We start from the raw sequence: 13340 nt of genomic DNA on the forward strand, positions 1-13340 counted from the left end.
GGTACACACGTCAGGAGAACTGGCAGGGCAGTCCATTCGCTGATTATACATTCATTCCAGAAGTTCCTCCACCTCGTGATGTCATTCATAAAAATGAAGTCAGAACCAAATACTCTCCCAAAGAGACGCTCATGGAGTAGGAGAAGCGTTTAAGCTAGAAAATAAAATAATGTTCACAAAAAATGCACAGATCAAAATGTACATTTGTGCAAAATTCTGCTGGTAGAAAATTGTATAAATTGTACTATTAAAGATGATTGTAAAAGTGAAATATATGTATATTGAATAAGCCAACAGTAATCTGCGAAATAATTATTTTTTTACATTAACTTTTACTCACGTAGATCCACATATTCCATATCACATCGCATTTGAATATGTGGGTTTCAAGCAAGCTCCACACAATGTATGCCTTTTCAGAATCAAACGTTCTCCAGAAAAAGACGATTTCCGATTTCTGTTTTTATATTGTTCATGCAGGTAAATCGTCCGTCGCAGTCAGTTGTGTGCAAGGGAATACTAGTGGCGTATTCTATAATTAAATCCATAAGAGGGAATTGTTTTCTCATCTGACGAATCTACTGTACACCACCTTCGTAAACAATGCGCATTCCAACAACAGATAATTTAAATTTATAGACGTGCAGAATTAGTGTGTATATGTCTGTGATTTGCTTGTTGCCATACTCATCACTTCTGTAGTTTTTGGGACGCAGTACATTACAACTCCTATCTTCTCTAAACCACCTTAGTCTCCCATTTAAACTTATAAACAGATTATCCAAAAATTTGCAAACCGTGTGCTTTATAACACTTATGTGCTGCAATGAATCTTGTATCATGTTTCCAAGAAACTAGACCCATCTTCTTGACATTTCGGAGATACTTTATCAGTAAAAGAGCTGTGAATAGGACCAGATTTCAGTTTAAGGTCCTCAAGCCCATGTATACCTCCTTTCAAGCAATTTTGTATGCTCTGTGATTTAAATTTGACTTTTGAAATGCCAAACACAGTTTGTTAACGAGAAACATGACATCTTTCATAAAGACAATACTGACAAAAATTTAAGACGCTTTACATTTTTTAGCAAGCCAGCAGCTACTCATCTTTTTCCTCCACAGATACCAAAGAATTCCAATGTGCATACTGTGAATTTACCGTCTCTCTCAATGAGAGCAAGCTACTATAACAAATTTTTTCGTGGTCTATTAACTATTTCTTGCATATCTTTTAATGCTTTCGAATTCTTTGGTGACTGTTCAGAGTAGCTGTAAATTCTGTTCAGAATATCTGGAAAGTTTAATAAAAGCTTCAAACAGTATTCAGCTGCTTGACTGTTTGCTAGAACTAATCGATGGGCCACACAATGTTCAAAAATATATTAGAAGATTCGTCTATCATAACAGAATACCATCCAGCTGACTTCTAATTTCGCTAAAATATCCTCAGTAATTATTTTACACAATGCATCCTCCATATCATGCATACTATCATAACTTCCACAATTTGCACTTCCACTGAAAGTTAGGTTGGTCAAAGAAAGATACCTTAAGTCTGTACAAGTTCTTTTATTCCGGGGAAATTTCTTGTGCAATCCTGTCCTCCTTTATTATGTAGATGATTATGTATCGTAGCGGTTACTACACTTTCCTCAGCGTTTTTACAGGATGCAGGCGAGACTTTGATAAAATTTGGTGCCTCTAACGACTCTCGCAGTGATTTCTTATGCTGCGCCGAGGTTTCATGCCTCCTTCGCCCGTTACTCTCGCGGATGACACACTGATTTTCCCGGTCTTTATTGTCTAAATATGTTGGATGTAGTACGCGCCATTTTCATTACATGTATGTTATCTCTCCATCCGTTAGTTTCGACCATCAATGGCTATCAGGTCTACTACTTGCTTTTTTTTATGAATCATAGCCTGAAGGACACTTACATTTGCACGAGTATTGTTACTACATTCTGAATCAAGACAAGTGTATGTTTCTGTATTGCTTTCCTAGATTCAACACAACTTTCAAATGTTTCTTTATTGCTCTCCTAGATCCAATACAACTTTCATATGCGTAATTTTAGAGGTTTTTAAACTGAATACAGTTAATTTGCTTTGTACCAATAATACTTACTTAGGACAAGTAAGTACTCCATATACTTCCATTTTGTAGAATAAATATCAAAGCTAAAAAAAAATTACACCTTAGATGAAAACTGGAATGGTTGTATGGGCTGAGTGATGAAGATCTGACAGTGGTAGTACTGACTCAAAGAACGAACATTGTGTTTATGAAAGCTGTCATGATTTAGGCACAGAACAGTAAGTGTCAGAAAATAATGTATTTGAATCCCAGAAGAAGTAATTCAATAGGCCTTATTTTTTTCAACAAACGATGTAATAGCCAAATGGAGGAAAAGTAAATATCCTACCAATGTTAGAACAAAATCTTGTAATATTACGCGTTTAGGTGGGCCAAAAAATGAAGCTCGTATAACAACGACAGAGACAGATATTACGACGTTATTCTTGGATAAAATTTACTGCAGTAGGTAGTAGTAGTATTTACGGCAATGAAGTTCGTGGTAACTTTTCGAGGGAAACGGTTGCTTAAGAAACACATGTCAGAGAGATCTGAACGTTCATTGGTTTCTGCTATCTGTGTGGATCTCTGAGACTTTCTAGAAAGAGTTCACCCAAGTTGTGGGATAACTCACTGGGCAACGGACTTGAATGATGCTGCCTTATGCATCTGTGAAAATCGATTCAGGTTGCACTTCAGATGCGTCAGGTTTGATAGGTGTTCGGCTGCTGTCTAGAGGCAGTGGAGCTATTCACGAAGAACAGTTGCCAAAAATGTTCAACACCGAGTGTTTGAAATGGCTCTGAGCATTATGGGACTTAACATCTGTGGTCATCAGTCCCCTAGAACTTAGAACTACTTAAACCTAACTAACCTAACGACATCACACACATCCATGCCCGAGGCAGGATTCGAATCTGCGACCGTAGCGGTCACGCGGTTCCAGACTGAAGCGCCTAGAAACGCACGGCCACACCGGCCGGCCAAAACCGAGTGTATACCTTACTGTATTTGTGTATTAAATGTGTTACATTTAGACTTAAATAAAACACTTCTAAAATAATTCATATATACTTATGAAAGTGGCCAAATACACCGTTTATGTTGTGGATGATACCTTTAATTCGCGCAAGTAAACGTGTCAAGAATGACCACGCGAGTAACGGAGGCTTAATGTATCGTCTACTTACGAATAATGGAAGTTCTCCAGAATACTGCATTTTGCAACAATTATACAACACTTACCACTTCTCCTCTAATTGTTTATTTGGTACGTCTATTTTAGTATCAAATTTTGTTTATTTTGTATGTCTATTTTTAGTTGCACCAGGACTTAGTTCCCTTTTCTGCCATAAGACAAATTTGATCCGTCACTTCTTAAAATGCACCAAGATACACAGTGTGCATTTGACAAGAATAAGTGAACCACGCAGACACGATCAGTAATGAGATCCACTAGCTGAGAGGGACACGGCATATCGTTTGTGTGAGTGACATATTGTTACAGCATGTTGAAACTAGAAAGATTAGCCTCTATTGTTTGGTTCTGTGGTAGACTGTTGTCGCATTCTGTGAGGAAAGGCGGCGTTTCGTTTGTTTCTTTGACATTGTTAAGGCTTGTTTGAGTTTATAGCCTAAGTATGGTTAACCTTGCACAACTGTCAACTTTCGCAAGGCTCAAAAGAACAAAGTTCCACACGCGCCCGCTCTCTTCTCTTGGAGAGAGAATGAAAGGTGAGACACATTTTCGAGAATGCTGCTATAAAGTTCGTCTCATTCTTCGACCTCGAGTAGCAAAAAGCGACTGTGTTAAGAGTACAGCGTCACAATAAAGTTGACAAGTGAGAGTACCGTGTTTAAAGATTTGGAGATCAAAACACCAATGTAATTTTATGCCTCTTCACACCATAACACCTGGACCACCAAGACGATCATGTTCGACAATGGCGAGATGTGAGAACACGTAATGCTCAGATAAGTTATAGCGTCTTGACTTGGGGGCTTTAAGATGAGTTTTAAAATCTCTGGCGTTCTGAATGAGAAATTAAAATTCATAAAATACAACAAAAAGTTTAATCATTTGCTGCAACAGTGTTATGGGAAAAATTCAATATGCCTCTATTCTACGTGATTAGCCAGTCCTAATTCCGACCTAATGGACTGTCGCGACGTAGTCGTGCAAGCTGGCATAAGATTCGCTGTAAGATTACTTGCCGGCTCGCCCGACGGCTCCCTTACAGGTTCTGTCGTCTGCTTGACGGCTGCTTCACAGGGAGCTGTGCATGTTTTCCTGGTAGCTCCGGTGCTATTTTCCTTGTGAAGGCTTTTAAGGTTGCCTGAATGCTGCCTGCGCTCGCCAATCAGGAAGCGCCTGTGTTGAAAGGTTAATAACGCCTCTTTGCCCTGCTTGTTAGTCTTGTTATTCCTACATTAAACTCTGATGACGCGTCAGCGTTTCAGAAGAAGTGCTTTCAGCCTTAGTTTTGGTACTAGGAGTATCAGTAAATGTTTTAAGAACCGTCTTGTGCCTGTCCGTCTTTTTCTTATTACTAACTGGCTGTGTTGTATATACTAAAACTATCCTTATTTTTCTTTTGCAGTTCTGGTAACATATTTGTGCAGAAGTTTCATAACACCAAGGAACAAATCAGTGAAGTATTGCGGAACGGTGAGTAATTTGTGCTCTACGCATTTTTATTTCTGTAAGTACTGTTACACTGGACGCGGTGTCGTTGTCATTGTCACATTGATCAATTGAATGAAAATTTTAAAAAAGGGTCCTGTCGTTACATCATGTCTTGGAAACCCTGGACGTTCGACAATCAACAGACTGATGTATCACCTCATTAGAACGATGGGAGAGTTCAAAACTAGTGTCTTGTTGCCCCATTTATTTGGACGTTATCACCATAAAGGTGTTAAACAGTGTGACCAGGGACACCAACATACTACGGTTTCTTGCCGTTAAATCGTACGGGTGTTGGATAAATATTCAATTCTCCAGACGACGAGCATCACAGTGAAAAGACCAGATCTTAATTCCCCCCCCCCCCTCTCTCTCTCTCTCTCTCTTTCTCTCTCTCTCTCTCTCTCTCTCATATTGTACATGGAAAGGTCTTCGGAGAAAACGGATTTTGATGGACTCATTCACAAACTTCTAAACAAGAAGCCTGTACATCCACAAATGCTCCAGCAATAAGCAATGGAAAGTACGGCCATATGATACAAGAAAGCAATTCTAAAAGCAACGTCCGTTTCTAACATTTCTTTTAGCGTCTCTTCGTGGAATCTTTTCTTCTTCTTCTGCTGGTTGGTAATGGTACTCAGAAATGTCGTAGATCCGGGGCTGATGCACAGAACAGTCTGAGCTGTAGTGGGGAGGTGGGTAGTCTCCACGAGACCCGTGTTTACGTTTAGTGATTTTGCTGTTTCCTCTTCATTTATTGCTCTCACATAAAATGAAAACGAAATGGATTTCTGTGGCTGGGAGCTATCAAATGAATTAAAATACGTTCGCATGTTTACGGAAGGCTAAAATTTTCTCCCCCTTTCTGACAGTCAAGCATTAATCGCCTTGCAGAATAATGAAGTTATTTTTGTCGGTTTGCTAAAGAGATTTGACTTTTAGTAATCTTTAGCGATGAGGCAGTCAGTTTATTTGAAACTAAGTGTTTAATTTCACACTGTTGGTTAGTTTCAACTGTTCGCTGTATTTCAAGTGCACATTTTCCATTTTCTAGCTCGCATGGCCTTATGCCATAATAAAGAACCAAACATGAGACAATACAGTAGTGGTACTCGAAAAAATTTACATCAAGAAAATTTACATCCGATTCTGGACATAAAATGTGCACTTTAAGCCGAATTATGCATTTTAGTATGGTTCACGAAATTCCGATACTCTTGAAGTCTATTCTGATGTTTTGTTTCTTTTGTGACATAGCGCAAAATCTTTGTATGTTTTACACGTACGAACATACGAGCTTCCTCCGTCATCGTAGCTGTGCAAGAACAGGTGCGCCTGTTACCTGGCGCTCTCTGACAACTGCTGAAACGAATCAGCTTCTGACACGTCACGGGAAAATATTGCAAATGGTGGTTTGAAAAGCGCTACTTTTTGAAAGTAAATTTCCTTTTACACCAGATGAACTATGTGCGAGAGTGTACGATGAATTTCTTAAATCACAGAGCGTTTGACACTCATTTAAAAATCAACTCTTTGAGGACGACCATCTAGAAGAATTTCGAACCCAGAAGATGACAAATTTACGTCGTTATCAAAAATTTTACTGGCACATTTGTGTGATACGTCTCAAAGCGTAACATGCGCAAAAAAGATCAACATCATATGTGGAAGCTTAGCTTCACTTGCAGCTTATTAATCTTCGAGACCACGATTATATGTGAAAGCTTTGTTTTTCTTGTAGCAACACTATGTATATTAATTTAAACCATTAACTTTTTCTATTTGTATTTTTCGCACTACTTATTAGTGATCTTGCTATTGGCTGACTACATCACGTGGTCTGTGCTGTCTTCAGCTGGCGAGATCACATGACATGAGCTATGACTGGCTTACAGAAGCGCGTCGCAATCTCGATTTCAATGCTTTGGAAAGTAACATGCGGTGTTTGGTGGAATTCGAAGTTATACCTTCATAACACGAAACTATGCAGCGTACATGTTGCTGCACATCAGAGATCTTTCCAAAACGTGTTTCCCCCCCCCCTTAGTTTCGTTTTCTTAAGTGCCGGGAAATTCTACGTCGCCATATAAAACCATAAACATTCAAAGTACTGATAAATTTTACAGTGCCAAGGAAAAGTATACTATCACTTAACACGGGAAAAGTGTATTTTCAACCAGAAAATCTGGGAAAAATCCGGGAATTTTTTTCCTTGTCCATGTATACACCCTGCCATTGTTTACAAGCAGTTGCAGCTACGTTTTGTATTACCACTATTTTATTATAACCTACGAAAGCCATAGCGACTTCGTTAACCCTTAACTTCCCATGTCATTTATTTGTCACGATGCTCTCTGACAGAGCGCTATATTCAAATAGTCATAAAAATTTCATTCAGTAATTTCAGTGAAACAATTCAGTTTTTAATGTAAAAGGTTAGAATAATACTGCACAAAAAATATCTTAGTTTGTTTTTACGAAACAGAAAACAGCAGAAAATGAATATAACAGTACTTCATATAAAAATTCAAATACCTTGCACTTCAAAATTTAGTCTTTGCTATATTTTTATTGTTTATTACACGCGTGATAGTAAAAACGTAAAAAACTACTCTAAAATATTTAAAAAAATAAAAATTTCTCTAGTATTTCGTAGGTGTTTAGTTTCATTCTCAGGAGTGTTTTTTTTTGCACCCGCTCTAAATTTTTGACGAGTATTCAAGGCAAATTGGCGTCTTTCATCAATGGCAAACATAAGGCGTCTTCCTCATCTTTTTGGGCTCACATGTGGAACATGTTCTGCGTTTTTTCAGTTGTTCTACGACGACTTGTGCTCTTTGTTCTGCTACACCTAAAACACGGCGAATGGATGCACGAAGCTGAAGGACGCTGCACACAAGGACTTAACAACTACACACGAGGGTATGCAACGACATATTACTGCAGACTGGTCGGACATCGTCGCTGAAATGCTAGCACGTCTGCAGCAGTCGGTCCATACCTTACTGCAAGCGTGTATTGCCGCTGTCGGTGGTGATTTTGAACAGAACCTGTGATGGTCACTTGTCTCATTACTGATCAGAATCCGCATAGCTAATGTCCGCTCTTGTGTTGATCTGCAGGGTGTTCTGCCACAGGTATTTTACAAGTGTCGCGTGGGAACTTTCCAAAAGTAGGATACCTCGCAAACGACTCACACTAGGATCCTGCAACGAACGCCACTGACGTTGTAATTTGCCTTCTCGTTTGTCAATGACAGTAGGCTATTTAAAAGCGTATGTTTGCAGAAAAAATACACTTTCTAAGTATTATTACATACTGGTGATTTGTGTAACAGCAGGAGCCGCTCACTGACGATCCATTCTGCGAAAACCACTCATCAGTACCACTTCTAATTTCCGGTGCAAGTTTTAGGTGATTTACCCTGCATATCAAAACTGGACAATTAATGACCAACTGTGTTGCGTTGAAGTGTTGCTGATGTCTGAAGGACGCATCTAGATAGAGACTTATTAAGTACTGAAGTCTTTCTTCGTTTTGTAGAAGACAGTGACTATCAACATACACAGTCTTCCTGCACTGTTTTGTATTTATTTATTTATTTATTTTTAACTGTTCGGTAGTTGCGATGACACTGCCCGTGGTTTTTCTGTGCTGGAAGATAAGGGGGTGTTACTGAGACATTGTATTAGATTTATTAAGCTTTTTGGACTTGTAGCTGAAGGAAGAGTAGGATAGGCGGCGCATGTGGAGCAGATGGCTGTCTGGTGTTGGGTAGGCGGTGTGAGGGTGTAGCAGTGAGCGCGGGGCAGCCGACGAACAGCGCGGTCCGGCTCTGACCACTAATCAGGTGCGGCCGCGGGGGAAATCCGCCGGCCAGGCCGCCGCGGGAGCCCGGGCCCAGTCCCGCTGCTTCGATTCACAACGGAGAACAAATCGAAAATTTCCCCGAAACAACCTCTGCGTTCGACATCTCTCCTCCCTTGTAATTACAACCCTGTCCACAGTTCTAGCGGAGCGACCCCATTTTTCAGAGCTGTGACTCGTTCTCTCGTGTTCGCCGAATAACGTCTATCAGGACCTCATAGCATTTGGGGAATTAGATACGAATGGTTGTTTCAAATTATAAGTGGAGAACTACCTCGAAAATTATTCAAAAGTGAATCTTTTTATTGCTCTCTTTAATATACTTTGTTTTGAATTCTCTCACCAATCATTATATGCCGTAGGCCAGTATGTACCGAACAAGGTTGTGAGGAATGGGAAATGTCCGGTTCAGCAGCTGTGTTAAGAAAGATACTACGTCAATAAAGAGTGTTTCATCGCGGGTTTAAGCGAAATCAAAGCCTAATTGACAAACAAAAGCCGAACGAAGCCGAAAATAAACGTACGGAGAGCAATGAGAGGAGCGTTCAGTGAATTCGAAACTAAAATGTTCCTACTTGATCGGGGATAAAAATCCTAAGAAATTTTAGCAATACGTCAAGCCACTGAGCGGATCGAAATTATATATTCCGTCGCTAGGTCATCGTGCTTGCACCGACACAAAGAAAGCCGAAATATTAAAATTGTTTAAGTGCGGAAAGTCACGTCGGCTCGCAATAGTTCATTGCTGGAGTAGCGAAGGGTTCTTAGCGATTGGTAAAAAGTGCAGGTGAATCCTGTTTCCAAGAAGGGTCTTTGGTCATATAGACACAAGCTGAAAAATGCTCCTGTCTGAGCACAAAAAGGTGAATATGTTCCTCTTTATAACTCTCTCACACAAAAGTGGGGAACCACTTGCCACAGTCTTCATTCCGCCTTGCTCATCAAAAATTGTGGCATGCGAACTTATTCGTGCTCTTTCAACACGGAACATTCTAAATTCTTTTACCCAGTTCCTCTTTGTAGCTGAGCTTTCATACTCAGCATCTCAGTCCCACTGTCGCTTCTGATGTGTCTCTCCCACTGTCTCCTTTTTCTCGCGTTGATTTACGGTATTATCCCACTGCCAGTGAGTCCTCTCACTTACACTGTCTTATTTTGTCTTTCTTTCTCACTGCCATTTTCTCCACCATATCTCTGCAGCTTAAAAATTCTTGGGTGTACAACTTAAGTTTTCCCCCATACCCAAGTGTTTGAAGTTTCGGTGCAAAATGCGCTCTCTCTCATACCTATGTGTTACAGTTCGCCGATCTGCGAGAATCCAGATTCCCCCCCCCCCCTTTTTCTCATTTGGCCCGACTGCTTTTATCTCCTCGCACCTGTATTTCTCCTTCACTGACACTCTCTCTCTTACTGACCATCGATATGTAATTTCTCCTGGGTTTCCTCTGCTGTTCTCTTCATCCATTTCTCTCCTTCACAACTACTGCCTCTCTCCCACCACCACTTCTCTCTCTCTCTCTCTCCCTTCCTCCCTCCCTCCCTCCCCTCTCCCTCCCTCCCCTCCCCCTCTTCCTCCCTCCTCCTCCCTCCCCTCTCCCCCCTCGACGCTACTGTCTGCTCCCTCTCTCTTCCACTTAACACAATGCCACTCCCTTTCAGTACAAAAGGGCAAATATGTTCGTATGCCAAAATATTTGGTGAGGTAGCTGGAAAGAGAATTGACGCAGCTGGTTCCCCCGTTCTACTGCCAGAGTCTTTTAAAGGGGAACATAAACACCTTTTTGTGCTCCGAAAGGAGCACTTTTCTGCTGGTTCCCGTACTCTCCCAACTACAGAAGGATTTGTTGGTTATATAGAACGAATACTGTAGGTCAATGAATTTGTAAAAAATTATTTATATACTTACACAAGTTTATACAGCTGACACCCATAAACGACAAGTTTGTGCATATAATGAAAGGTTAACACTGCAGGGGGGCCGAGCGGAGACCCCAGTGTGAGGTCAGAACGGCTGCTGGCAACCTGTAAAGTATTTTGGGCCCTAGTAAAACATTATTAAAATACAGTCAGTTATTCGCTTTGTATAAAATTCGTCGCTCCCCGCACCAGCCTCGGTCGATGCTTCATTAAGCTGCTTGTTGGATTCTAGCTGACGTATGTTTAATCAGCTGCGCGGCCAGGTGGTGGTGTTAGCGACGTTGGCGCCCTTTTCCGGTTGGAAGGCGGCAGCCTTGACCAATGCGAAAGTTTCGTCTGTAGTTGGCCGCTGGAGTGTCCTCGGGGCCACTCTGATTACTACGATGATCCTCGGTGACCCATCAGCGATGTACCTGGTGTCGTTTGTCGTGCGCCCGGTTGATTTTCTCCCTAGCACCCTGGTGTTTTCAGCACCTGCAGGTGCCCGGGTGTTGAACAGGAATGTAGACTCCAAGAAGCACTATTACTGGCTTCTGCGTTGAAGTTTAGTGCTGGCAGCACCCTGCGTTGTGGTGTTGTCGGAAGACAGTCAGTTTCAGTAGATAGTAGGTGGCAAGCAGTGTGAAGTTCATTAGGTGAAGACCATTGCCTCGAATACATCTTTCACTAGTTCATAGACTGTGCTGAAGCATTTGAGACATACATTCACTACAGTATCATAATCATAGAACCCAGTGCTATTACTGTGAATTGACGAACGAGCCAGTGAAAGTGTTTGTCTCTCTTCCCTTAGTTTTCTGTTGAAGTTTTCTTTCTACTTAATGCATATTTTGTACCTCAGCGGATGACGTCGTATTGTGTCCGTGATCTACTTGCGACGTGCCAGTGCTCTTCCTGTTTTAGCCTGTTTCTCCGGCTTAACTTCATATTGCGTATGAAAGTGCGAATGAGTTTTGATTAATTTCTTATCCTTTACTGTTCTGTGGTGTAACAGCACTAAATAATTTGGTTTAGATTTTTTTTATATTCAGTGCATCGGTTTCAATTCACCGAAAATGCCCGGCTTATGATTTGTATCTTGAAACAGAAAAAAAAAATTGCTGGAAATATTTGCAGTCTTCGCCCTTTTACATAGTTAAGATAGTCATTTTTAAGTTTTAGGCACGTTAAGGCCATTTTTATTTTATTTTTTGCCATTGTATCACGTCGAGCTTGAAACAGCGTTTCACAAAGTTTTATTTGTGAAAATATGCTGACTAAAATAGTAGGGTACTGGAGCTCCTGGTGCAATTTTGATATCGAACTGATGTGCACATTAATGAAATTGACCAGCCGGTATGTGGGCCCTATCCTTCAGTTTTCCCCTCCCCCACCTACTGGCAGGAATGTCGAATTGTGGTGGGAATTTCTTTCTCCCAGGGCTGTGATAATATCCCACACCACCCACCCACCTGGGAATTGACGAGAAATTAAAAATGGCGGTGCCCTTTCTGGGCCTCGAACCCTGGTCCTTCTGGTTGAAAAGCCGAAGAGCACTTCCCCACCGAAGCACTTGGAAACTGCGCGGATGCAGGAGAGGAAGTTTAGGTTAGTGTAATTTCTTTATTTTGGTTGGGAAGGTGCAGTAAAGATCAGACCTAATTGTGTAATTAATCATAAAGATTGGTCCTAATAACACAACTGTATGCACAGCGAAACACAGGGACTGCCTAAAAACGCAATACAGCTCAAAAAGTGACGATGTCATACAACTAGTGTTATTCTGCTGGGAAAAAAATCACTGTACCACTCGAAACTAGTGGCAAATGTTCTCCAACTCCATCTACCAGCTGGAGGGGGAAAAAGGTTCGAGTGTATTATATTTAGTTATTTGTTTGGTGGAACACATGTTGAACTGATGAGACGCTGGTGTTGGACAGAGATAAGTTTAATACGTACATTACCTGTAAGCATACAGCTGAGAACTGCATCTGTCGCTGTTTGAAGTCAGAGTTCGCTACAGACGTCTCATGTTGCAGCCCAGATAATTGAAGCTGAAACATGCTTTTGAAACTGATGGAAAATGCTTCACTGCTCTAATTACAGTTCTAAATTGTTGTAAAAAAAACAACACTTGTAATGAATGGGTCATAATGCAACACGTGCACTGGGGAAAATCATCGTCCCAAAAGACCGCAGATGGGCGGCAGTTGAATGTGCGTTCTCCTCCATGTACGAACACATGCTGCCAAAATTAGAGGCCCTCTTACCTTCCCTCATCCCTCATCCCTCGGTCTCTCTCCTTCCAACTACTGTGGTAACACGACTTTTGCAAATGGTCAATTACATCCGCCGCGCAATGGCGGTTTTTCTGTGGCATACCGTCCTTCCGCCAATGGACGAGCTTGCCGCGGTTGCTAATAGTCTTGAGGCGATGACCTTTTTCCAGCATAAAAGCGTAAAATTTGTGGACACAGCAGTTCTGCCACATTTGCCGCCCCCCCCCCCCCCCCCCAACCTGGCTGAAGTACGGCTGCACAATCGCGACAGTAGTAAAGTGTCCTTCCACGAAAATAGGCGCAATCCATTTTCTTTCAGTTTTATGACCAAAATGGGTATAGTTTCTACGTTTGACTGCGGGATACAATTTGCGTCTCATTATTTTGCAACATCCTACGAAGTACACTTCCACCAGTTGCAGATGACCAAAATGTCAGAGGTCGGGCTATGTACTCCCTATACACATCCACCCTGAGTAAAATGCGCAAAAAAAAACACCTTTCATTATTTTGCTGTGAAAACTACCGATCAGCA

General features: G+C 41.2%; 1 protein-coding gene across 9 annotated transcripts in view; it reads left to right on the plus strand.

The window, feature by feature from the left end:
• LOC126364463 (ran-binding protein 3) overlaps positions 1-13340 on the plus strand; it is a 280357-nt gene that overhangs the window by 115118 nt on the left and 151899 nt on the right. For all 9 annotated transcript variants that reach the window (XM_050008064.1, XM_050008059.1, XM_050008061.1 and 6 more), the window contains one exon: positions 4678-4745. The gene's annotated coding sequence lies outside the window, so the exon portion shown is untranslated. The remainder of the gene's footprint in view (positions 1-4677; positions 4746-13340) is intronic.

The sequence above is a fragment of the Schistocerca gregaria genome, chromosome 1 (genome assembly GCF_023897955.1).
Source record: "Schistocerca gregaria isolate iqSchGreg1 chromosome 1, iqSchGreg1.2, whole genome shotgun sequence".
NCBI lineage: Eukaryota > Metazoa > Arthropoda > Insecta > Orthoptera > Acrididae > Schistocerca > Schistocerca gregaria.